General features: G+C 44.2%; 1 long non-coding RNA gene across 1 annotated transcript; it reads right to left on the minus strand.

Moving 5' to 3' along the window:
* Window positions 1-201: 201 nt before the first annotated feature.
* LOC122439723 lies at window positions 202-24,944 on the minus strand. Its single transcript, XR_006268973.1, has 4 exons — window positions 24,717-24,944; window positions 14,455-14,465; window positions 6,760-6,763; window positions 202-214 (listed from the first exon to the last, which is right to left on the minus strand). It is a non-coding gene; the product is annotated as an uncharacterized LOC122439723 (long non-coding RNA).
* Between the last annotated feature and the right edge of the window lie 1,121 nt (window positions 24,945-26,065).

Raw genomic sequence — 26,065 nt, forward strand, 5'->3', positions numbered from 1 at the left:
TGTCTGGTCTGCAGTGAGAAAGTCAGTCTTGTACACAGGGAGAAGCAAACATGGCAGATGAAGAGTGAGTCCTGGAGCTGAAACTGGATTCCATTTCTTAAGATCTGGCTACACTGTGGTGCTTCCCAGATCTTGACTGTTCAACTCTCCTTTGGATTCCATGGACCAACAAATCCTCCCTGTGCCTTTCCCATTTTGAGATGGATTTCTGTCACTTTCCATTTTTTCACTGTGATAAGCAATGCTACAGTAAACATCTTTATAAATTCATCTTGCTTCCATGCATTATTTTATCAAGATGAGTTCCTCAAGGTGGAATTGCTATCAGTTCAGTTCAGTCGCTCAGTCGTGTCTGACTTTTTGCGACTCCATGAATCGCAGCACGCCAGGCCTCCCTGTCCATCACCAACTCCCAGAGTTTACTCAAACTCATGTCCATTGAGTCAGTGATGCCATCCAGTCATCTCATCCTCTGTCATCCCCTTCTCCTCCTGCCTTCAATCTTTCCTAGCATCAGGGTCTTTTTCAATGAGTCAACTCTTTGCATGAGGTGGCCTAAGTATTGGAGTTTCAGTTTCAGCATCAGTCCTTCCAATGAACACCCAAGACTGATCTCCTTTAGGATGGACTGGTTGGATCTCCTTGCAGTCCAAGGGACTCTCAAGAGTCTTCTCCAACACCACAGTTCAAAGCATCAATTTTTCAGCACTCAGCTTTCTTCACAGTCTAACTCTCACATACATACATGACTACTGGAAAAACCATAGCCTTAACTAGACGGACCTTTGTTGGCAATATAATGTCTCTGCTTTTTAATATGCTATCTAGGTTGGTCATAACTTTCCTTCCAAGGAGTAAGCGTCTATTAATTTCATGGCTGCAATCACAATCTGCAGTGATTTTGGAGCCCCAAAAAATGAAGTCTGACACTGTTTCCACTGTTTCCCCATCTATTTCCCATGAAGTGATGGGACCAGATGCCATGATCTTAGTTTTCTGAATGTTGAGCTTTAAGCCAGCTTTTTCACTCTCCTCCTTCACTTTCATCAAGAAGCTTCTTAGTTCCTCTACACTTTCTGCCATAAGGGTGGTGTCATCTGCATATCTGAGGTTATTGATATTTCTCTCAGCAATCTTGATTCCAGCTTGTGCTTCTTCCAGCCCAGCGTTTCTCGTGATGTACTCTGCATATAAGTTAAACAAGCAGGGTGACAGTATACAACCTTGATGTACTCCTTTTCCTATTTGGAACCAGTCTGTTGTTCCATGTCCAGTTCTAACTGTTGCTTCCTGACGTGCATATAGGTTTCTCAAAAGGCAGGTCAGGTGGTCTGGTATTCCCATCTCTTTCAGAATTTTCCACAGTTTATTGTGATCCACAGAGTCGAAGGCTTTGGCATAGTCAATAAAGCAGAAATAGATGTTTTTCTGGAACTCTCTTGCATTTTCGATGATCCAGCGGATGTTGGCAATTTAATCTCTGGTTCCTCTGCCTTTTCCCAACCCAGGGATTGAACCTGGGTCTCCTGCATTGTAGGCAAATTCTTTACTGTCTGAGCCACCAGGGAAGCCTGGAATTGCTATAGCAAAAGGTTTTCATATTTGTTAAGGCTTTGTGGCACAGCTTTTGAGCCTCTTGACATCTTTTGACTATTGCTTCTTCCAGTGACACTGTCCACACCATCATTGGATGCCTTCATGGGATTATATTATCTTGGACTGAGTTGGTCCCCGTGGGTTTGACCTTCATTGCTCATTGTGGGGGTGTGGAGGAGGGGGAGAAGGGGTATCCAGGTTTTGGCTCCAATCTGCCTATAAACCATATCCAAGTACTCTGCTGAAAAATGTATGGAGTCAGTCAGGGGCTGAGCAGTGTCAGAGGATTTTGTAAAGACAAGGACAAGTCCCTGAGGGCACAGTAGACACCTGGGGTGTAGACCAAAGAATGTTCAGCTTCAAGGTCACTGGTTGGGTCCTGAGGGTTTATTCCAGAAGATCAGGGAAGAACATGGCTGTGAGGATGTCTGGCATCCAATGTCAGGGGGCAGGGCACAGTCCTCTGTCTGGGAGGTCGTGGAACAGATCTGTCAACAGTTCCTGTGCTGAGTTCTGGGCTCGAGAGCCAGATACTCGAGCAAACAGGACCCAAGGCCAGGCTAAGTGGCTTGTGCTGAGAACTCTTTCCTGAGTGCAATGGGAGCTTTGGAGGGGACAGCACGGCAAGATGCAAGTCATTTCCCTCAGGGGGAAGCAGGGACAGATTGAATGCAGAAGTAACAGAGTGTGTTTCTGCTCCCGTGGCCTGTCCCAGCGGCCCACGCTGGTGGAAACCTTCTCTGCCCATTACAGGGAGGCTTCCGAGCCCTGAACTCAGTCCTTCTGCAGTGTGAGCCAAATCCAGGGCCTCAACCAGCCCTCTTGCTTTGGCTGATGCCCTTGTGTGTCACCCAGGCTCCCAGCCCAGAGCCTCCTCTTTGAGTGGATAAATATAGCACGTTCACGGAACAGCACACGCCTGAGTACATCCCTACTTTCCACATAAAGAAATAACATCCCCCCCCGGCCCCACCCCCACCTTGCCTCCCATACAGACAGGAATCTTTGTCATGAAATTAAATGGAAAGAGATAATGGAACTGAAAGTGCTTTGAAAAGGAAAGAGGACTAGAATGGGGGCTTTCAGTTTTTTTTTTTTTTTTCCCTCTTAAGCAGCCGACTCTTCTTCAAATAAAATCTTACTGTACATCCGTTTATCCATCTGCTCCCATGATGCAGCCTTTGGGGACATCTCACATTTTACATGTCCAAAACTACTATCCTCTTTAAATCTTCTCCTCCCCTGCCTTCTCATCTTCGTTCAGGTACCTCTTCTCACCCACGTGTTCATGCTGGAAGTTGGGGTGGGGGCAGCCATGATGCCCCCCCCCACCCTCACAAGCTGTCAGTCCCCCCCCAGATCATCACCCTTCCTGTGGGCTCTTCTCCAACATGTGTCTCTAGTCCATTCTGAGCTCTCCATCCCTCCCTCCATCCCTCTGGACCAACCACTACTTACCTGGATTCTATAACAGCTCTACCTTTTCTCCCTCAGACTGCAATGCCCACTTTCTAGTCTAACCTTCATTACTCATTGTGGGGGTGTGGAGGAGGGGGAGAAGGGGTATCCAAGTTTTGGCTCCAATTTGCCTATAAACCACATCCAAGTACTCTGCTGAAAAAAGTAGGTGTGGAGTCAGTCAGGAGCTGGAGCAGTTTCAGAGGGTTTTGTAAAGACAAGGACAAGTCTCTGAGGGCACAGTGGACAGCTGGGGTGTGGACAAAAGAATGTCCAGCTTCAGGGTCATTGATTGGGTCCCGAGGGTTTATTCCAGAAGGCCAGGGAAGTACATGGCTGTGAGGATGTCTGGCATCCAATGTCAGGGGGCAGGGCATACTCACATACTGGCCAGAGTGGAATATACACAGAGAGTCATGCATAAATCATAACCGGTAAGTTTGACGAATTTGCCTAAACTGGTTGTTGTGCCACCAACACCCAGCTCAAGAAACAGAACATCACCTGTATCCCAGAGGTCCCCATATGCCCCCTCCTTCAGTTTAGTTCAGTTCAGTTCAGTCGCTCAGTTGTATCTGACTCTTTGCGACCCCATGGACTGCAGCACGCCAGGCCTCCCTGTCCATCACCAACTCCTGAAGCTTGCTCAAACTCATGTCCATTAAGTCAGTGATGCTATTCAACCATCTCATCCTCTGTCGTCCCCTTCTCCTCCTGCCTTCAATCTTTCCCAGCATCAGGGTCTTTTCCAACGAGTCAGTTCTTCGCATCAGGTGGCCACAGTATTGGTGTGTCAGCTTCAACATCAGTCCTTCCAATGAATATTCAGGACTGATTTCCTTTAGGATTGACTGGTTTGATCTCCTTGCAGTCCAAAGGACTCTCAAGAGTCTTCTCCAACGACACAGTTCAAAAGCATCAATTCTTGGGCACTCAGCTTTCTTTATAGTCCGACTCTCACAGCCATACATGACCACTGGAAAAACCATAGCTTTGACTAGACAGACCTTTGTTGGCAGAGTAATGTCTCTGCTTTCTAATGTGCTGTCTAGGTTGGTCATAACTTTTCTTTGAAGGAATAAGTGTCTTTTAATTTCATGGCTGCAATCACCATCTGCAGTGATTTTGGAGCCCCAAAAAATAAAGTCAGCCACTGTTTCCACTGTTTCCCCATTTATTTCCCATGAAGTGATGGGACCAGATGCCATGATCTTAGTTTTCTGAATGTTGAGTTTTAAGCCAGCTTTTTCACCCTCCTCTTTCACTTTCCTCAAGAGGCTCTTTAGTTCTTCTTCACTTTCTGCCGTAAGGGTGGTGTCAACTGCATATCTGAGGTTATTGATATTCCTCCCAGCAATCTTGATTCCACCTTGTGCTTCATCCAGCCCAGCGTTTCTCATGATGTACTCTGCATATAAGTTAAATAAGCAGGATGACAATATACAGCCTTGATGTACTCCTTTTCCTATTTGGAACCAGTCTGTTGTTCCATGTCCAGTTCTAACTGTTGCTTCCTGACCTGCATACAGATTTCTCAGGAGGCAGGTCAGATGGTCTGGTATTCCCATCTCTTTCAGATTTTTTTTTTCCCCCACAGTTTATTGTGATTCACACAGTCAAAGACTTTGGCATAGTCAATAAAGCAGAAATAGATGTTTTTCTGGAATTCTCTTGCTTTTTTGATGATCCAGTGGATGTTGGCAATTTGACCTGTGGTTTCTCTGCCTTTTTAAATCCAGCTTGAACATCTGGAAGTTCACGGTTCACGTATTGCTGAAGCCTGCCTTGGAGAATTTTGAGCATTACTTTGGTAGCATGTGAGACAAGTGCAATTGTGCAGTAGTTTGAGCATTCTTTGGCATTGCCTTTCTTTTGGATTGGAATGAAATCTGACCTTTTCCAGTCCTGTGGACACTGCTGAGTTTTCCAAATTTGCTGGCATATTGAGTGCAGCACTTTCTCAGCATCATCTTTCAGGATTTGAAATAGCTCAACTGGAATTCTATCACCTCCACTAGCTTTGTTGTAGTGATGCTTCCTAAGGCCCACTTGACTTCACATTCCAGGATGTCAGGCTCTAGGTGAGTGATCACACCATTGTGATTATCTCAGTCGTGATGCCCCCCATCCCAGTCACCCGCATTACTCTCCCAGGACAATTACCATCCTTATTTCTAATATCATAGATTCATTTTGCCCCTTTTTGAACTTTACATACAAGAATCAATACAATGTGTATTTTATACCACTGTGTTTGAGAGATACACCCACACTGCTCTCTATGTAGTTAGTTTGCTTGTGTTCATTGTTGTATAGTATTCCATTGCCTAAATTATCATTATTTGTTCAGTCAAACACTGAGAGACATTTGAGTGGTTTATAGTTTGAGACTTTCTCAAAGTGATGTCGATATTTTTGTCTTCGGTGTATGTCAGTATGTATTTGTGTTGGGTATCTACTTAGGAGGAGAATTGCCTCATCATAGATTATATGTATGTTCAAAGAGTGATATCTTTACAGCATAAGCAGATGGCAGCATTCCTTCACTTAAACCCTCCATGGCTTCCCATTGGCTTTAGAATAATGTCCTGACTTTTTATGTCAACTCACTTGGGCTTTGCATGCTCTGCCACCCACTCACTTCTCCCTCCCTGCCTCAAACCCTGCTCTTATACAAGGTGTTTTTCCACCAGATCAGTGTTCTAGTCCATTCTGTCACCTTGCCAAGCTTCTTCCTCTGCCAAAGGGCCCACTTGCTTGATGTGCTGCAGTTTCCAACTGGTCAGTTATTCTTTATGTTGCTGGTCAGATAGAATCCTCAGAAAAACCTCTCCTGATCGGCTAACGTAACTGAGCAATCACTGTTATTGTTTCTCATTGTCCAGATCATAATTGCACGGAACTGAATGTGAAATTGTCTCATTGTTAATGACTGCCCCACCCAGCAAACTAGGCAACAAGGGACTGGGACTGTCATGTTCACTGTTAGATCCTCAACACTTTGCACCAGGTAGGAACATAGTAAGGGGTCAATAAGTAACAATACTCTTGGGACTTCCCTGGTGGTCCACTAGCTAAGACTCAGTGCTTCCAGTGCAAGGGGCCTGGGTTCAGGCTCTGATCAGGGAACTAGATCCCACATGCCATGACTAACAGTTCACATGCTGCAATTAAAGATCCCACATGCTGCAATGAACATTGAAGATCCCACTTGCTGCAACTAAGACTCAGCACAGCCAAATAAATAAATATTTAAAAATTAAAAACAAATAAATAGGAGCTTCCTTGGTGGTTCAGTGGTAAAGAATCCACCTGCCAATGCAGGAAACATTGGTTTGATCCCTGATCTAGGAAGATCCTACATGCCTTGCAACAACTAAGCTCATGAACCTCAGCTATTGAGCCTGTGTTCTAGAGCCTGGGAGCCACAGCTACTGAGCCCATGTGCTGCAACTACTGAAGCCCGTGCACCCTAGAGCCCATACTCCACAAGAGAAGCCACCACAGTGAGAAGCCCATGCACTGCAACTAGAGAGTAGCCCCCACTCTCCATAACTAGAGAAAAGGCCACGCAGCAGCAAAGCTCCAGAACAGCCAAAAATAAAAATTAATAAATAAAATTTTAAAATAAATAAATAAAAAGTAGCAACACTCTTACCTACTCTGTAGAACTGAGGCCTGGTAGTCACACAGGGATCAGGGTACAAATCTTGGCTCCATTATTCACTACTCTTGTGCAGTTAGGCAAGTTACCTAGGTTCCCTGGGCCTCCATTTCCTCCTCTGGAAAACAGGGATAATCCTGTAGCTTGAGAATGTATGTGAGTACATCACCTAACACAGTGTCAGTCACGTGGTGCTAATTAAGCAGTGGCTTTCTATGCACCAGCTCTTTGAAGCCTCACTACAACCCCAGGGCAGGAACTATTTTAAATCCCCATCTCATAGATGAGGACACTGAGAAACTAAGGCCCAGGGAGGTTAAATACTTTGTCTAATCATTCTGGCTCCAGGCCTTAAGCCTTCCTTCATGACAGTGTGGGTGGTAGCATGTGAAAGATAATAAAAACAGAGGAGAAGGGCAGAAGTGAGCTCCCAATAGCCAACCCCACTCACTCCCACCCCTTTTACATCCATTCATCCCCATGAAACCCAAAGGTTAGGGCCATAGCATGAAAACCCCTGGGTTACACAAACATCCATGATTATTGATAGCTATGAGGGAAAAAATAGAAAGATCTGATTACAGAAAAAAATTCAAAGATCTATGTAACAAAAGACATCACAAACAAGGTCAAAAGAGAAATGAGAGTGTGGGAGAAAATATCTAAACTTCATATAATAAAGGTTTACTCTGCCTGTTATGAACATACTCCTGCAAATAAACTGGAAAAATACAAATGATCCAATGGAAAAATAGGCAAAGAATATGAACAGAAGAGGAAATGACAGTGGTCAACAAACAATGTGTAAGCAGAGAAATGAAAATTGAATAATGAGCTCCTGCTTGTCTCCTAATATTAGCAAAAACGAAAAATATTGGTAACATTCATGCTGATGAAGGCATAAGAAAAGCAACACTACAATACCCATCATTCAGCTGTAAAAATATTGGAACTTTTAGGAAACATTTTCTAAAATATTATGAAACAAGTAATATGCAACAACTTTCAGAAATTAAAGCAATAATGGATGGTGATATAAACAGATACAAAAATAGTCATTTCAACATTTCTGTAATAGCAAGAACCTAGAAACACTTCAATTGCATCAATACAGTTATATATTACATAGCTATTAAGTGAGGTAGATCCATATGTGCCAACTTAAAATTATCTCTAAAATGAATAAAGTAAAAAAGAATGTCAAGGAATAGTATCTATGGCTTTAGTCTTCTGTTTCACAGAAAACAAAAATAAACATAACCAAATCACCCCAAACACTTCTTTAAGCAGTTACTCAGTACTCTGGTGACTTAAATGGGAAGAAAATCCAAGGAAGAGAGGATATATGTATACACGTAGCTGATTCACTTTGATGGACAGAAGAAATTAACACAGTATTACAAATCACCTATATTCCAATTTAAAAAAAAAAAGCAGAGAAAAAAGTAGGAAAATCAAATTTCTAATTACAGTGTCAAAGGAGTCAGACTGGAGGATATTTGGCTTAAGACACATCTTTAAGTTTAAATTGTTGCAATGAGCATAAATTTTATTAAAAATTAATTAATAAGCCCTGCTCATTAATAATGACTCAAGAAATACTGCCTACCTGTCTATTCTTATAAAAATCTTTCCTGATTTAACATTTACTTTGCTTCAATTCCTACAAATAAGCTGCTGGATTGGAGAGAAGGTGTTAATTGTCTTCTGAACAACTTCCTCTGATTAACCTTTTGGCTTGCTCTGCTGCCCAGCCTCTCAGGAAAAAGAAACCTGATATCATTATTATTCTAAAAAGAAACCTATGTTCTGAACATACAGTACATGCATGCAGTAGAAAATTCAAAATGAACAAAACAGTATATAATAAAAAGTGAGTCTTTTTCTCTCCCTAGTATCCAGCCACCCAGTTCTACACTGTTTTCTTACCTATCTTTTCAGAGATATTCTAGGCATGTATATGTATATAGTCTATTTTTTAGAACACTAATGCTATACATAATGTCTATATATATGTATACATTTTGTGATTTCTTCTAGCCAGAGCCTGATTAGTTCCAAGGTTGCACTTCTTTCCTGCTTGAGAAGTCAAATTTCCATAGCAGTGGCAGTTTATCAATCCATTCATCCATCCATCAGTCTATCTGCCCATCCACCGTTCATCTAATAGCATCCACTGACAAGGGTTTGGTGACCACTCACTCCGTGCCAGGCACTAGGTTAGAAGCTGGAGATAAAGTGATGAAAAGATAAGGTCCTTGCTCTCACCCAGCTGGCCTTCTGTAAAACTAACAAATTATGTAGAAGACAAATAATAAAAGAAAACTAACATATTTCAGACAATGGAACATGCCTTGGAGAGACTCATTCTCAGTTAAGAGAGGAGGGAAGGAGGAGAGCTAAAAAGGAGAGGGGAGGGAGAAACAGGGCTTATTTTAGGTGGATGGTCAGAGAAGATCTCCCTTGTGAGGTGACATTTAAGCTAAGAACTGAGTGACGAGAAGGAGCAAATGTTGCAGGTTTCCCTACTCTGCTGACTTTAGAATGAGCAATTCCATGGGCAGAGTCTCAACCTAATCTGATTGGTGATGAGGGTAGGCTCTGAAGACCTGGTGGCATTCACTCGAACCCCAGCTCTGCCACTGAAAGCCAGGGGAGCCTTGGGCAAAATGCTTAAGCTCTCTGTGCCTCAGTTTCCTCACCTGTAATACAAGGTCATATAAAAATAGTACCAGCTTAAAGGATCACAGTGAAAATTAAGCGGGTTAAGCAATGTGGTCTGCCGAGGCTGGCACAAAGAAAGTGATCAAAATATGATAAACTTTTTAAAAATTATGTTAGGTATAGTTCTCAGATGAAAAGTCAAAAGCATGCTCTATAAAAGAAGACAGTGAAAAAAGTTTTTATCAAAATTAGAAATATTTGCTCTATGAAAGACATTGTTCAGAGAATGAACAAAGAAGTTGCAACCTGAGAGAAAATATTTGCAAATCACTTATTGGACAAAAGGCTTATATCCATAATATACAAAGAACTCTCAAAACTTAGTAAGAAAACAATCCAACTAAGAAATGGACCAAAGACTTGACCAGACACTCCACCAAAGAGGATGCATTATGCAAAAACACATGAAAAGATATTTAACAGCATTAGCCTTTATGAAAATGCAAAATAAAACCATTATGAGATACCACTACACACCTATAAGAAGAATCTGATGGGATTTCCCTGGTGGTCCAGTAACTAAGACTCTGTGCTCTCAATGCAGGGAGTAGTTCCCTACTCAGGGAACTAGATCCCACATACCACAGCTAAAGAGCCTGCAAGCTGCAACTAAGACCCAAGTGCAGCCAAATAAAAAAATAAATAGTTGTTGCTTTTTTTAAAGAATCTGACCATACCAAAATTAAAAAAAAAAAAAAGAATCTGACAATACCATGTGCTGACAAGATACAGAGAAACTACAATCCTCATGTATTGTTGGTGGAAGTCCAAAGTGGTACAGCCACTCTGGGAAACAGTTTGGCAGTTTCTTATAAAGTTAAGCCTTTACTTTACATATGCTCATTCCTAGGTGATTACCCTAGAGAAATGAAAACTAATGTTCACATACAGACCTATACACAAATAGCAGCTCTATTCATAATCCTCAAAAACTAGAAGCAACCCAAAGGTCCTTTAAGGGATGAACAGATAAACATATTGTGGTAAGTTCATACTACTAGAAAGTGAAAAAAAGTACAAACTCCTGATACATTCAACAGCTGAATGAACAGGAAAGGAGCCAGTCTCATATGGTTATGTACTATGTGATCCCTTTTATATGACATTCTTGAAAAGACAAAGCCACAGCAATGGAGAGCAGATCAGTGTTGTCAGGGGCCGGTGCGGGGAGGAATGTGACTACAGAGAGACAACTCCAGGTGGTCTGGGGCTGATGGAACTTACATGCATCCTGATTATGCTGATGGTTACACAAACCTACATGCACATCAAAATTCAAACAAATATACACCAACAAGTCAATTTCATCACATGTTAATTTTTTTAAATAAGAAAAATAAAAAATGATTAATGATACTGTCATTCTAACTCAGTCACTCTCTCGCTTCCAATCTCTCCTCCCTCCTTTCTTCTTATTTTCTGTAGCCAGAAACTTCTTCCGGAAGAGGCACTTCTGCCCTCTAAATATTTTAAGACATCCTTAATAACTTGGGCTTCCTCCTGGTGGCTCAGGTGGTAAAGAATCTGCCTGCAATGTGGAAGACCCAGGTTTGATCCCTGGGGTGGGTAGATCCCCTGGAGAAGGAAATGGCAACCCACTCCAGTATTCTTGCCCGCAGAATCCCATGGACAGAGGAGTCTGCCGGTCTGCAGCCCACGGGGTGGCAAAGAGTTGGACACAACCAAGCCACTAACGATAACTGGCTTTGTTTCTCTGCATACAAAGGTAATACATTTTTGTTGGAAAGAAAAGAAACAGGAAGGGAAAGAGGGAGGGAGTCAGGAAGAATTCAATCATTACAGAAATGTGTGACGTAGAAAAGCAAAAGGCATCAGGAATCCTGCCCTCCAGAATTAACCCCTGGGAGGAGCTTCTGCCAGAACCATTTCAAAGTGATTTTATACTGCTGTTTCCTTACAAGGTTCAGAACCCATGTGGTGGGATTTCATTTGATTGATTGTTCAGGGAAACATGGAGGGCCTGGGGAGAATGACCTTGAAAGGTCAACATCCAGTCCATTCTCATACCAAGTCAAGCGTTTTCACAGCTGGATGAAGTCTAGGGTGATCTAGTTCATTAAAGGTCATCCAGTCGCTTCCTGTCCCTCTCTGCTATGATTCCTACAAGACTCCATGTCTCTCACAGCAGCCTGTTCCCCTCACCTTGAGCTCTCCCTCTGTGCCCTGGCTACCTCTTCCCTCTCACCCAGCTCCATTTGCAATCACTGTTTGGATCATCCAGTCAACGTGCAACAAATCACTCACTATCTGTTCCTTCCTCCCTTCCTTCCAAGATACTTGCTGAGCACGTGATATGTGTACTGTGCTGAGGCATAGGAATACCTCGGGAACAAGATCCACACAATTCCCACCCTACCAGAACCTCCATTCTAGTCAGAGAGACGGCAGCTAACTACAAAATGATTCTAACACGTATTCAATAAGAACTATGCTAAAGCCTGGAAAATGCAAATACATGGCATGGTGGGAACAATCCCAGCCGGGGCAGGCTTCCCTGAGGAAGGGCAGTTAAGCTGAGACCTGCAGGAGGAGCAGGAGTTGGTCAGGTTCACAGCAGAGGGAAGGAAATTGCCAATGCAAAAACCTGAGAGGTCAAGATGGCTACCATGCACCTTGGGGACCAGCAGGTGCTGGGGTCACAGCAGTGGACAGGGCACAATGATTGCTCTCCAGGGAAATGTTTTGGGGATATTTGCCACTGGCTTTGTGGCCTTCCTTGCCCTTTCCTTCCCTTAAAGTCCTGCATCTGAAACAGAACTTTCCCTGTAGGGCTTAGGGCATGGGATTTGGAATTGGGTCTAGGCTCCATCACTCCCTATGCATGGACAAACAAGCAACAGCTTACTCTCTAAGAGTAAGCTCATTTTCCCCCACCTGTAAAATGTGTATGAAGCTGTAACATGGGAGGACTTCATGAGATAACCCACATAAAGTCCTATAAAGTCATGATCACAGTGCTTGGTACCTAAGTTCATAGTGGCTAGTGTTATCATTATTCATATTAGAGGCCCTGGCTTCTCTGGTGGCTCAGACGGTAAAGAATCCCCCTACAATGCAAGAGACCTGGCTTTGACCCCTGGGTGGAGAAGCTCCCCTGGAGAAGGGAATAGCTGGCAATCCAAGTATTCTTGCCTGGAGAATTCCATTGACAGAGGAGCCTGGGGGGCTACAGTCTATGGGGTCACAAAGAGTCGGACATGACTGAGCGACAAACACTTTCACTTTTCTTTAGAGGCACCGTGGTCCCTGACCTTGGAGGTGCAGTCTATACAGTCTAACTCTATTCAACTCTATATGGTCAAATACAGAGTTCATACAGAGCCAGGGAGGGGCTCCCAGCCTCTGGATTCCTATAGAACCAAAGTCCAAGTAATGATCCCTTTGGAATGAAATTCTGTGAATCCATCAAGCATGTTTTGGGAGTGGACTTGCATTTGGTTGGAGAGTAGAGGACAGGGAAGACCCAGAAATGTTCCTTAGATGACAAATGTGTGCCGCCAGTTGACATCAACCCACCCCCTTCTCCTCCTCCTGCCCTGAAGGCTGATCTCTCATCCAAAGGATTCCAACAATGCCATTGGTAATGAGAGCCCCAAGAAGTCCTCTCTGGGCCGAGGAGTCACGGGTTCTGCCTTCCCAGAAAAGCACCTTTGCTCCAGCAGGAGCATGCCTTTGGACTGATAAAGACTCGCCGTGTCCAGTTATGGGTAGGAATATTGCAAGGGGGTGAAGCTATTTTTTGCCACATGTTCTATCTCTCCAGCAGGCATAGTGACATTGCTTGGGATCCAAATATTCTCAGCTGTAGAAGGTCACGGAGTTGAAGGCTAGAAGGTCTGGGCCTCAAATAGCCAGGCTGTGGGTGGGGGATTATTTGCATCACTGGTTGGAGGGTCCTAGGACCTTGAGCTGTCATCCTTCCATCCTCTGGCCCAGCCCCAACCACTACCCACAGGACTTCTGTTGAACCGATTCCCCTGGGCCCAGAGGCTGGTGGCAACTGTTTATTTTTAGCCTATGATTCCCTGAGAATGCGGGTGGGCCCCTTGGAGCAGGGGGAGGGGGGAGGGAGGAGGAAGAGTAACTTCGGGGCCTGGAGGGCCAGGGAGGACACAGCCCAGTCCAAGCCCTTAGCTCAGCTCTGTGACCGGCAGTCCTCTCTTGGTCCACCCCAGCTCAGGATCAGGTTGGACTCATGCCTCCACGTTCCCCTTTTTCTCTTCCCTGAAGGCCCCAGAGACTGTGAGCTTTCCGTTCCTCTTTACAGTCACCCTCCCCACACTGCAAGCCCTTGGTCCTTTGGGGTTCCCTTGCTCAACCACAGTGGATGCGATACAGGACTCCTCAACACCTCCCTTCCTCCTGCCTCTGAAGAGAGGTCTCAGGCCCATCTCCCTGGGCCAGCCTGGCACCAGAGTCAGTGTTTAAAAAATATGGGTAGACTGAAGGATGGGTTTCAGGGCTCCTCCATATAAGCAAAGGCCTGAGTAATGGAAGAACAAATAAAGGGAAGTTATAGGGGGTTAGAAACTTACAAAACCCTTAAGTCATTGTCTCTGGCTACTAGTTCCTTTCTCCTTTCTGAGAAGTTCCCTGGAGCCCTGGGGCCCCATCTTTGTCTTGTAACCTAGAGGGAAATGCATCTACCCCTTCTTCCTCTTCACTCTACCTTCAGTCATCCCTGACAAAAGGGAAACTGGTGAGCTGACCTCAATCCCGGCACACACTTGCCCTGAGACCCAGGGCAAGACGCCCTGCCCCCTGCAAGGAACTATAAAGCACTCTTGTGGGATTGTTGTGAGAACTAGTGAGGGTATGTGTAAAACAGCTGGAATGTAGTTGGTGCTTAATAAATGGTGATTGTTGTTGTATTATCATTAAATAAATGGTGCAGGACACCAAGCCTTTTTTTTTTTTTAATATCTACTTTCATGGTATACCTGATCATTCTTCTTTATAGAGTACATTAATATTTTATAAGGCACTTTCACATCCATTAGCTCTTCTGATCCCCATACAACCCCTTGAAAAGGGCCAAGTTATTATTCCATGATTATTATTCCCATTATACAGATAAAACCACTCTCATTCCAGAAAACACAGATGACATCATTGCATTGTCAGTGCCTAATGCAGAGCCTGGCACAGAGTAGGTTCTCAAAACAAAACAAAAAAGCAAAATCCATCTGAAGGAATGGGCTATAGAATGTAATCCTATATGCCATTTTGCCTTTCCTCATCTGTAAAATGGGGACTCCTGCTGAAGGATAACACAGGAAATTCAAAGTCTAGGATTCAGGGACTTCCCTGGTGGTCCAGTGGCTAAGACTCTGCATTCCCATTGCAGGGGGTCTGGGTTCTATCCCTGGTTGAGGAACTAGATCCTACCTGCCACAAAGATGATCAGAGATTCCCACATGCTGCAGCTAAAGACCCAGCGCAGCCAAATAAGTAAATAAATAAATATTTTAAAACAAAACAAAGTCTAGGACTCAGCTCCAAAGCAGGGCTTGGTCTTTTTAACAGGCAGAAGGGAGTGAGGTATGTGTGGCACATCTCTCCCAGAGGAGATACTCACTTTTTTAGTTTCGGGAGTATAATTGAGAAGCACCTAGAACAGGGAGATCGTTATAGCTCATTCCTGGGAGAGCTCAGAAAAGATTCACCATGTCCCCGTGTCCTGGGACTTCAGTTTCTCCAGCTGGAAGCTGAATTTTAGAAAGGAGATGGGCCTATGTGCCTATAGTCATGGGGAGCAAATCCCAGAGGAAGTAGGAAGGATTCTGGAGTAGAAATAAAAATTTCCTCCAACATTGACACCATGGGGAAAAGAGTCTGCCACATTTGGAAGAGATGGGGTGAGGTAGATGAAAACATAGGAGAGAATTTACATATGCACAATCCCTTTTTAGGTCAAAAATCATTTTACTAATTTGGGGACCTAAAAATGTATTATGCATAAGTTGATTTTTGCTGCAAAGGATCACAATCAGTATATTACATTTCAAAGTATAATCTTTGTTGTCAGGCAATAATTATAAACCTGTGGCTTATTTTTAATTTATTTAATTTAAAAAAAATATGGACATATAGCTGTTAAATTCTAGGGAATCTCTTCAGTTTGCCCATTGAGGAGAAGCAGAAGTCACCCACGCTGAATTTCAAGAAAGCTTCTAATGTGTGGGAGCTTATGGCTTAAAAGAGACCACACAACTTTAAGAAAATTACCAAGACTGTGTAGGAAGAGGAAAACTCAACTCACTGATGACAGCACAAGTCTCTTGAAACTGACCTCATCACTGTGTATATATTTTATTTTCTAGTGACTGCAAATCACATTTTTTCCCTCAGAATAATTAATAACGCTTTTAGACTCTTGAAATTGGAAATAAAGTAGATGCTTATTGAGCATCTACTACGTGGTAGACAATGTTGTGATGACTTTCCATGCATTAATTCATTTAATCCTTATCACAGCCCTATGACAGAGTGCTATGATTATCCCCATTTTATAGATGAGAAAAGAAAGTTCAAGGAAGCAAAGTAACTTGTCTTAAGGTCCCATTGCTACCAAGTGGTGGAACAAAGACTTGAACCTAGGTTGGGAGCAAAGTGTCAAATAGATCAGCATGAACATTAGGTCCCAGTCAGTGCTCTTCATTCAATCAAGTTACCTCCTTGCAGTGAACTTGGGCAAACTACCCACCTCTAGCCTCACCATCGCATGTAACCACATGAACACTCTTCTCCCCAGATCCTGCCCCAACAGGAACATTTGTGATTTAGGGAGCTGAGGAAAACATACCAATGTTCTTTAAATACTGCTTTTTAATTTTTGTAACTCAGAGCAATTTTTAACTCTTTAAAATCTTTGTCTTTAAAGGATTCTTTCTTTAATCCCTTTTATGAGGTCACGTGCATGCTTAGTTGCTCAGTCATGTCCGACTCTTTGTGACCTCATGGACTGCAGGTTCATCTGTCCATGAGGATTCTCCAGGCAAGAATACTGGAGTGGGTTGCCATGCCTTCCTCCCAACCCAGGGATCTTCCCAACCCAGGGATCAAACCCAGTCTCCCACATTGCAGACAGATTCTTTACTGTCTGAGCCACCAGGGAAGCCTTTATGAGGTCACAGGGATGAGAAAAAGCCTATTTCTAATTCCCTCCTAGCTCCCGACTTCTGTCGTGCTCTCACTAATCTGTGTGAGGAAGCATAGGATCCCATTTCCATTCCTTCGTTCCTTTAACACTTACTAATGGAGCGCTAGACCCTATCCAAGATGGGGAAGAACACGGATGGCTCTGCCCTCACCCAGTGAACCTTCTTGTGGGTGAAAACTGACAGTAAACAAGAGCACAAAGAGATGGACTGAATTACAGTGACCATGTCTGTGCTCTGAAGGAAATCGCCTGTGTTTTGACCAGGCAATGTCAGTGCCCGGTCAAGTTCACAGTCACCACAAGGGAATGGGTGGGGGCACACCCACCACCAAGACTGAAAGTTTCTAAAAGGAAACCCCAAGCGAGGGGGCACAGACTTCCCTGTCTTGCAACACCAGCAATTTCCAGGTCCCAGAGGAGCTGTTTCCCCTCTTGACCCACACTCGGGTCACCCTGCCCTCAATGCCTGGGGACTGCCCAGAGACCACACCAGATACAGCTTTGCCTTCAAAACCTCCCTATGGCTCAAGTTTCAGACATCCCTTCAGAATAGCAAAGTCTACCTGATAGTCTTCGGACAAATGATCTTAAGTGTTTTATTTGAGGGATATTTTTTTTCCCCAGATTAGTTTCTTTGAAGAGCCAAAGAGGTCCCTGAAATAAAATGGTATTCAATCACAGTTCACACCTCTAACTCCTACCTTCCCAGATGAGACCCAGTGGGAGGAACAGGGCAGAAGTCGCCACCTTTTCTGAGCCTGACAAGAGGACTGTCCCAAGAGCCAGCCCCCATTGGCCTGCACCGCGGAGTCCTGGAACATTTTTCCTCTCCAAGATGTGATGTTAAGCAATCCACACGACACCTGGGAGGGGGAGGACAGAGGCTCTCATCCCCACTTTCAGAAGCAGAGCAGGTCATTTGCTGACACCTGATTTCATGGCTCTAAACCCAGCACTCTTTTTATCATCACAGTGTTTCCCGACCTCCGTCACTCAAGTCCTTCCTCTGACTTTTGCCAAATCCCTATATCACCTGTATACCCTGATTAACATATTTCTCAAAGCTGCCTGCTTTTCCCCTTTGGCTTAAACGCCTTTGTTTAAAAACAAAGCTTGCTATCACTGTTCTAATTAGAAATCTGGTTTCACTTACCGTAAAAGGAAGGCAGCCATAAATACAAATGCAAGGAAATGTTACCAAACCCCAGCTAGACTCTGTGGCCGGCTGAAGGCTCTGAGCCCGAGGTCTGCTCTCTCTTTGTAAAACAGGGAGCACAGCAAGCGTCAGAGGTGTTAAAGACAGGCTAGCTCCCAACTGAGGCTTTCTCCTGGAAGGATGAGGGAGAATTGAGAAAGTGATGAACTTTCTCGCCATGTGAGCCAACAAACACTAGGCCGTGCCTATCCTGAACGCTGGCCACCGGGAGCACTTGTCTTGCCCCGGGGAAAGCCTGTGGTGCAGCACCCCTTCTTGGGGGAAGGGAAGTGGCTCCCTTGCCTTGGCGCCCCTCAGTTTATTTCTCCCGAGTGCCACCCCCAGCCACTCTGACCTGTCTGGGAGGCCATCTTTGCAAATCCTTTTCTCTCTCTGCCTCCTCAGCGTGAGCTCTGTCCTAGGCCCCATCCCTGCCTACTCGTGTCCTAGCACAACGTCTCTTCTCTCACCCATACCCTTGCCAGGGGCCAGAGCTTGGCAGGAGTGCTGCAACCCCTTTCGAAACACTCTCTTTTGCTTCTCAGACTTTCCACTTCAATCTGCCCTCCAAGCCAGCCTACGGGCCTTTCTAAAGCTCGGCCAGACCTGTTGTGCTACTTCCCTGCTAAAAACCACTTTGTGTCTCCCACTACCCTCAGGATCAGGTCCTTCCTCCCTTACTCCTCCCCGCTTCCCTCCCCCAGTTCTAGGAATTCACCATGTTGGACTTCCTCATTTCCTTACTAGTCTCTTCCTTGACTTGGGAATTTCATAAACAACATTCCCTCTGCTTCACCCACACATTCTTCCCATCTCCGTTTCAACGTCACTCTCTCAAGGCCGCTGCTCCTGGTCTCCCTCCAGGCAGACCCCACCCCTTTGATGACCCGGTGTTTCTTCCCTGGCTGCCATGAGCCCATGCTCTATTGGAATCACCTGTGTCTGTTTGCCTCTCTAGCCCAGAGTCTAGCAAAGGTTCTGAACTATGTGGAGTCACATAAATGCTTGTTGATTGAATAGAAGGTTATTATTAAACCCCAGCACCTGTCAATCCCCACTCCCACTTTCTACCTGCCCTGCCTTTGTCTTCACCTAAGTTCTCCTTCTCCCAGCCTTGATATTCCAGGTCAATTCCCACCTCCCAGGAAGCCACCCTTACGGCTCTAGCCCAGACAAAATTTACCTTCTATAGAACCCCTAGCATTTCCTTTGTTGAATGAGACATGAGTTTGAGAAACAGATGTCATTTAAAACTCACACTCATGGGAATGACTTTTTTAAAATGACATTTTTAAAATGTTTTTTAAGAGGAAAGGCATGATTTCCATCAGTGGAAGAATAAATTTCTAATGATTTCATTGGAGAGGCTAGTGGCAGACAGAGACAACAGGCTCAAATCACAAAGCCATTTTTGGTTTTCCTTTGCAGTAAAGGTGAATTCTAAGAAGAAAGTCTCGCTCAAAATGTTACTTGGTTTTTTGGAAATAAATAACAAACATGGTACAAAATTCATGGACATGAACTTGGGCAAACTCCGGGAGATGGTAAGAGACAGGAAAGCCTGGTGTGCAGCAGTCCATTGGGTCTCAAAGAGTCAGATACTACTTGGTGACTGAACAACATCAATAAAATTTAAAAAGCAGGTGGCCTTTCTTTAGCATGCCACATTAATGAATTTGAATGTTCGAGGACATCAGCCTGCATAGAGGTAGAGAATCCATTGTTCCTAATCACACAGTGATAGAAACTGTATTCCTAGGGAAGCCCCAACAGGTGGAAAAGTGGACTCTAAGGGCAAGGGACCAAGCATGCAAATGTGGTTCTAGGGTCTGTGAATGGGGGTGGCCAGAGAGGAGATCTCAGGGTGGGTGACCTAAGGGTCTCCAGGCCCAGGGCTGGCCAGCGGTTAAGTTGCCCTTGCTGCCTTATTGGCTACCAGACTTTCAGCCCTCAGATCCCTGGAGGGACAGTTCAGGGGGCAAACAAGGAAAGATGGGTCCAGTCACCCTGAAATCAAACAGGCTCAGAGAGAGCAGGAACCCAGGGAAGACAACTACCCTGGGGACTTGCAGAAATCTTAGGAGGGCATCAGCCTTCCCACTGAGGAGGAATAGGGCTGCAGTCAATGGTATTTTATCTCAAAGGATACATGACCCCAGCTCACACTGGAGTTATAAGCAGCCTTGCTTTATATTATCTTTCTTATTTATTGACACCAAGATCTCTGAGGCCAGAGAATGGGTCTCTTTTCCTCTGGTTCCAAACCCCACTCCCCTGGCCAATAACAGTGAGCCCAGCACTGAATCCATTTTGGTGGCCACCTGTGACATTCTCATTGAGAGAGGACTGTGATTGTGATCCATACCGACCCCCAAACACACACACACACACAGCACCTGGAAACAGCCCAGGGGAGGGCAAAGGCACTGCTGGGCTGCCAGGAGCCCTGGGCCCTAGCCTGGCCCCTACTACCAGTGTGCCAGCCACTTTGGGCAGTCTCAGGGCAAAGCCCTGGATGAATCAGCTCTTGTTGCCCACACCTGCCAATCAACAGCTCAAGGAAACACAAGGCCATTCTTATGGCTGCCGTCCTGGCTGGATTGTAGGAAGGACAAATAAGGCCATTTCTAAAGAATTCCCAACCTGTTCAGATATGAAGGTTATAACAGTCAGCGATTGGCATGAGCAGGGAAGTCCAGGAAAAGCCAGATTGCCAGGGGCCTTTGTAACTGCTTCTGTGGCTGTACTGATCAGGAACCAGCTCCAAGTCAAATATGTGGACAAAGAGGAGGCTCGAACCACTTCTCCCAGCCCGGGCCTGGCCGTCTTGCTGCCTCCACTGGAGAGATAAGAAAGCAAAGACTCAGGAAAGTTAACACAGTCATGTGAACATCAACAGGGTAGTCAAGAATGAACTCCATTAGGCCAATACTCATTCCAGACTTCTGAAAGGCTCCAGGTGACTGAATTTCTGCCAAACTGAGGTTCTCATTACTTTCCAGGGAAAAACATTCTCCAAGTGATGTCAGCATTATAATAATAGTGTGGGAAGGTTGGGGGCTTCTGGGCAGATGAGCTAGTCATCAGCTTGGGATTCTAAATTCTTCACATAGCTCAATTTAAAGTTTTGGTTTTAATTGTTTCAAAGTGAACCAGAATTCTCATGGCATGCACTGGTATCATTTTGTTGTGCCCAAATTTAAATCATAGTTCCAGGAGGCTGGTGTCCTGGAAATATTAACAGTAAGCAAGCCCAGCCTGCTGCCCAGAGGCTACATTTCAACATTGCTTTGTTGTTGTCACATGTCGTATACCCTGGAATTCTCAGGAGGTTATGTAAAAAAAAAAAAAAATTGACTTTTTATAAAATGTGGTTTCTTGAAAAACAAGCCAAAATGTCTTGGTGATAGAAGGGAGGATTAAAAGAAGTAAACATTCCGTTGTTTCTTAAGCCAGAAAGCAGAAGTTTTGGCTAAATTCAGAATAGGAGATTCAAACCAGTAGGAGTTCAGATCCTAAAACTGACAAATTCACCTTTTTCTCTAAACAATAATTTTTTTTTTTTAAAAAAAGCTATTTATAAAACCATTTCAAGTGATCAATGGCAATAGCAACAGCAACAAAAAACAACTCTTTGATGAGCAAAAGAAGAAACTTTTGAGAAGCTGAAAAAGCATTTGATGTGTAGCACGGAGATATAACCCTTCCCACAGAAGGCTCTGTATCCGAGAACTGTCCTGTCTTGTTTAAATGGAAGATCAAAGACTTCCCTGGTGGTACAGTGGATAGGAATCCATCTGCCAATGCAGAGGACACAGGTTTGATCCCTGGTCCGGGAGGATTCCACATACTGAGGAAAACTAAGCCCAAGCTCCACAAGTACTGAGACCTGAGGGTTCTAGGGCCTGTGAGCCACAACTGCTGAGCCTGAGTGCCTGCCGCAGCTGCTGAAGCCCGTGCGCCCGTAGCCGTGCTCCACAACGAGAGGGGTCCCCACAACGAACAGTAGTCCCTGCTCACCGCAACTAGAGAAAGCCCAAGCAGCGTAATTATTAAAATAAATAAATACAATAGAGGAGAACTAATTTTACACACACACACACACACACACAACATGTAACCCTTGTTGGAGATGGGATTCTGGAGGAAGGCAATGACCCGAGCAAAGTTTTCCAAACACACAGGTTTAGGGCTCATGAAGGTCTCCAGGTCTTAGTCTGGAGAAGACTGGAAGCCACTGGGGAGTCTGGCCTCCCCACCAGCTAGCTCATCCTTCCATTTCACCCCCACTCCCAGCCCATTCCAATCAGCATGTCATGGTGGCATGTCACCTAGTGGTTGAAATGATCACTGCAAGTAACTGCCTCAGGCTTCCTGTTTCGATTTCCATTACACCTTATTTATTTATTTAATGGATTGTTATGGGGTGCCTGATGCTGAGACTATAACAGAGAACATAGACATGGGCTTTCCTTCAGGAAACTTATAGTCTTCTGAGGGATCAGACACATAAAATAAAATATGAAGGTAGGATCATGATATATGATAGGGAGCTACAGAACACTGAGGATGGGACACCTAAACCAGATTTCGTGGTTACGGAAGACTTCCCAGAGGAAGTACCATCAGCACTGGGACCTAAAGAATGAATAGGAATTCATTAAACAAAGAAGGAGAAGGGAAGAGCTTTCCAGGCAGAGGGAACAGTTTGCCTAAAAGCCAAGTGTCAAGAGTACACAACTAGATTTGCTAAGAGTTTTGAACTTCATCCATAGGAACAATGACAGCCATTTGTTTTCTAGGAAAATCAAGAAAGCCTACAGAATTTTATTTTCTCCCAGGCCCTGCCTTACACTTCTTCTTAGAGTCCATCAGTTCACTTCAGTCACTCAGCCATGTCCAAATCTTTGTGACCCCATGGACTGCAGTACGCCAAGCTTCCCTGTCCATCACCAACTCCCGGAGCTTACTCAAACTTATGTCCATTGAGTCAGTAATGCCATCAACCATCTCATCCTCTGTTGTCCCCTTTTCCTCCCATTTTCAATCTTTCCCAGAATCAGGGTCTTTTCAAAGGAGTCAGTTCTTCACATCAGGTAGCCAAAGTACTGGAGTTTCAGCTTCAGCATCAGTTCTTCCAATGAACATTCAGGACTGATTTCCTTTAGGATGGACTGGTTGGATCTCCTTGCTGTCCAAGGAACTCTCAAGAGTCTTCTCCAACACCACAGTTCAAAACCATCAATTCTTTGGCGCTCAGCTTTCTTTATAGTCCAACTCTCACACCCATACATGATGACTGGAAAAACCAAAGCTTTGACTAGACAGACCTTTTTGGCAAAGTAATGTCTCTGCTTTTCAATATGCTGTCTAGGTTGTGGTCTGGTATTCCCATCTCTTTAAGAACTTTCCACAGTTTGTTGTGATCCACACAGTCAAAGGCTTTGGCATAGTCAATAAAGCAGAAGTAGATGTTTTTCTGGAACTCTCTTGCTTTTTCGATGATCCAAGGAATATTGGCAATTGGATATCTGGTTCCTCTGCCTTTTCTAAATCCAGCTTGAACGTCTGGAAGTTCACAGTTCACGCATTTTTGGAGCCTGACTTGGAGAATTTTGAGCATTACTTTGCTAGCATGTGAGATGAGTGCCATTGTCCAGTAGTTTGAACATTCTTTGGCATTGCCTTTCTTTGGGATTGGAATGAAAACACCTTTTCCAGTCCTGTGGCCACTGCTGAGTTTTCCAAATTTGCTGGCATATTGAGTGCAGCACTTTCTCAGCATCATCTTTTAGGATTTGAAATAACTCACCTGGAATTCCATTAGCTTTGTTTGAAGCTTCCTAAGGCCCACTTGACTTCACCTTCCAGGACGTCTGGCTTTGGGTGAGTGATCACACCATCGTGATTATCTGGGTCATGAAGATCTTTTTTGTATAGTTCTTCTGTGTGTTCTTGCCACCTCTTCTTAATATCTTCTGCTTCTGTTAGGTCCATACCATTTCTGTCCTTTATTGAGCCCATCTTTACATGAAATGTTACCTTGGTATCTCCAATTTTCTTGAAGAGATCTCTAGTCTTTCCCATTCTATTGTTTTCCTCTATTTCTTTGCACTGATCACTGAGGAAGGCTTTCTTATCTCTCCTTGCTATTCTTTGGAACTCTGCATTCAAATGAGTATATCTTTCCTTTTCTCCTTTGCCTTTCACTTCTCTTCTTTTCACAGCTATTTGTAAGGTCTCCTCAGACAACCATTTTGCCTTTTTACATTTGTTTTTATGGGGATGGTCTTGATCCCTGTCTCCTGTACAATGTCATGAACCTCCATCCATAGTTCTTCAGGCACTCTGTCTATCAGATCTAATTCCTTGAATCTATTTGTCACTTCCACTGTACAATCATAAGGGATTTGATTTAGGCCATACCTGAACGGACTAGTGGTTTTCCCTACCTTCTTCAATTTAAGTCTGAATTTGGCAATAAGGAGTTCATGATCTGAGCCACAGTCAACTCCCAGTCTTGTTTTTGCTGACTGTATAGAGCTTCTCCATCTTTGGCAACAAAGACTATAATCAATCTGATTTCGGTATTGACCATCTAATGATCTCCAAGTATAGAGTCTTCTCTTGTGTTGTTGGAAGAGGGTGTTTGCTATGACCAGTGCATTCTCTTGGCAAAACTCTATTAGCCTTTGCCCTGCTTCATTCTGTACTCCAAGGCCAAATTTGCCTGTTACTCCAGGTATTTCTTGACTTCCTACTTTTGCATTCAAGTCACCAATAATGAAAAAGACATCTTTGGGGGGTGTTAATTCTAGAAGGTCTTGTAGATCTTCATAGAATCATTCAACTTCAGCTTCTTCAGCATTACTGGTCGGGGCATAGACTTGGATTACTGTGACATTGAATGGTTTGCCTTGGAAATGAACAGAGATCATTCTGTCGTTTTTGAGATTGCATCCAAGTATTGCATTGTGGACTCTTCTGTTGAATTGACTATTATGGCTACTCCATTTCTTCTAAGGGATTCTTGCTCATGGTAGTAGATATAATGGTCATCTGAGTTAAATTCACCCATTCCAGTCCATTTTAGTTGACTGATTCCTAAAATGTTGATGTTCACTCTTACCATCTCCTGTTTGACCAGTTCCAATTTGCCTTGATTCATGGACCTAACATTCCAGGTTCCTATGCAATATTGCTCTTTACAGCATCGGACTTTACTTCCATCACCAGTCACATCCACAACTGGGTGTTGTTTTTGCTTTGGCCCCGTCTCTTCTTTCTTTCTGGAGTTATTTCTCCAATGATCTCCAGTAGCATATTGGGCACCTACCGACCTGGGGATTTCATCTTTCAGTGTCCTATCTTTTTGCCTTTTCATACTGTTCATGGGGTTCTCAAGGCAAGAATACTGAAGTGGTTTGTCATTCCCTTCTCCAGTGGACCACGTTTTGTCAGAACTCTCCCCCATGACCCATCCATCTTGGGTGGCCCTACACGGCATGGCTCATAGTTTCATTGAGTTAGACAAGGCTGTGGTCCATGTGATCAGATTGATTAGTTTTCTGCAACTGTGGTTTTCATGCTGTCGCCCTCTGATGGAGAAGGATAAGAGGCTTATGGAAGCTTCCTGATGGAAGAGACTGACTGAGGGAGAAACTGGGTTTGTTCTGATGGGTGAGGCCATGCTCAGTAAATCTTTAATCCAATTTTCTGTTGATGGGCAGGGCTGTGTTCCCTCCCTGTTATTTGACCTGAGGCCAAACTATGGTGGAGGTAATGAAGATAATGGTGACCTCCTTCAAAGGGTCCCATGTGCACACTGCTGCACTCAGTGCCCCCAACCCTGCAGCAGGCCACCGCCAACCCACGCCTCCACAGGAGACTCCTACCCTCACCCTAACCGCTAGTCTCAACCCCCAAGAATGCCATGAAGTTATTCTTTACTTTTTTTTCTTCCCAGGCATGAGTTGCTCATCTCACATGACCTTGAGGTCTCTTTTCCTTCTGTCAGCAAAGAAGTTTGTTTTGCATTGTAATCATTCTTAAGCCAGGGAAGAAATTCAGATCCTGCACAAATAGTTCTGGGAATGCCAAACTCCTTTCTAAGCACAAAGTCCTTGATGAGGAATCATGGCCACTCTGAGGGTGAGGTCCTGGGAAACTGTGCATCTACAGCCTCTGGGCATTTGTCAAAGAGGTAACTTCCCAGATCCCACCTCAGACCTGCTCAGTCCTCACT

The sequence above is a fragment of the Cervus canadensis genome, chromosome 4 (assembly GCF_019320065.1).
Source record: "Cervus canadensis isolate Bull #8, Minnesota chromosome 4, ASM1932006v1, whole genome shotgun sequence".
Classification (NCBI taxonomy): Eukaryota; Metazoa; Chordata; class Mammalia; order Artiodactyla; family Cervidae; genus Cervus; species Cervus canadensis.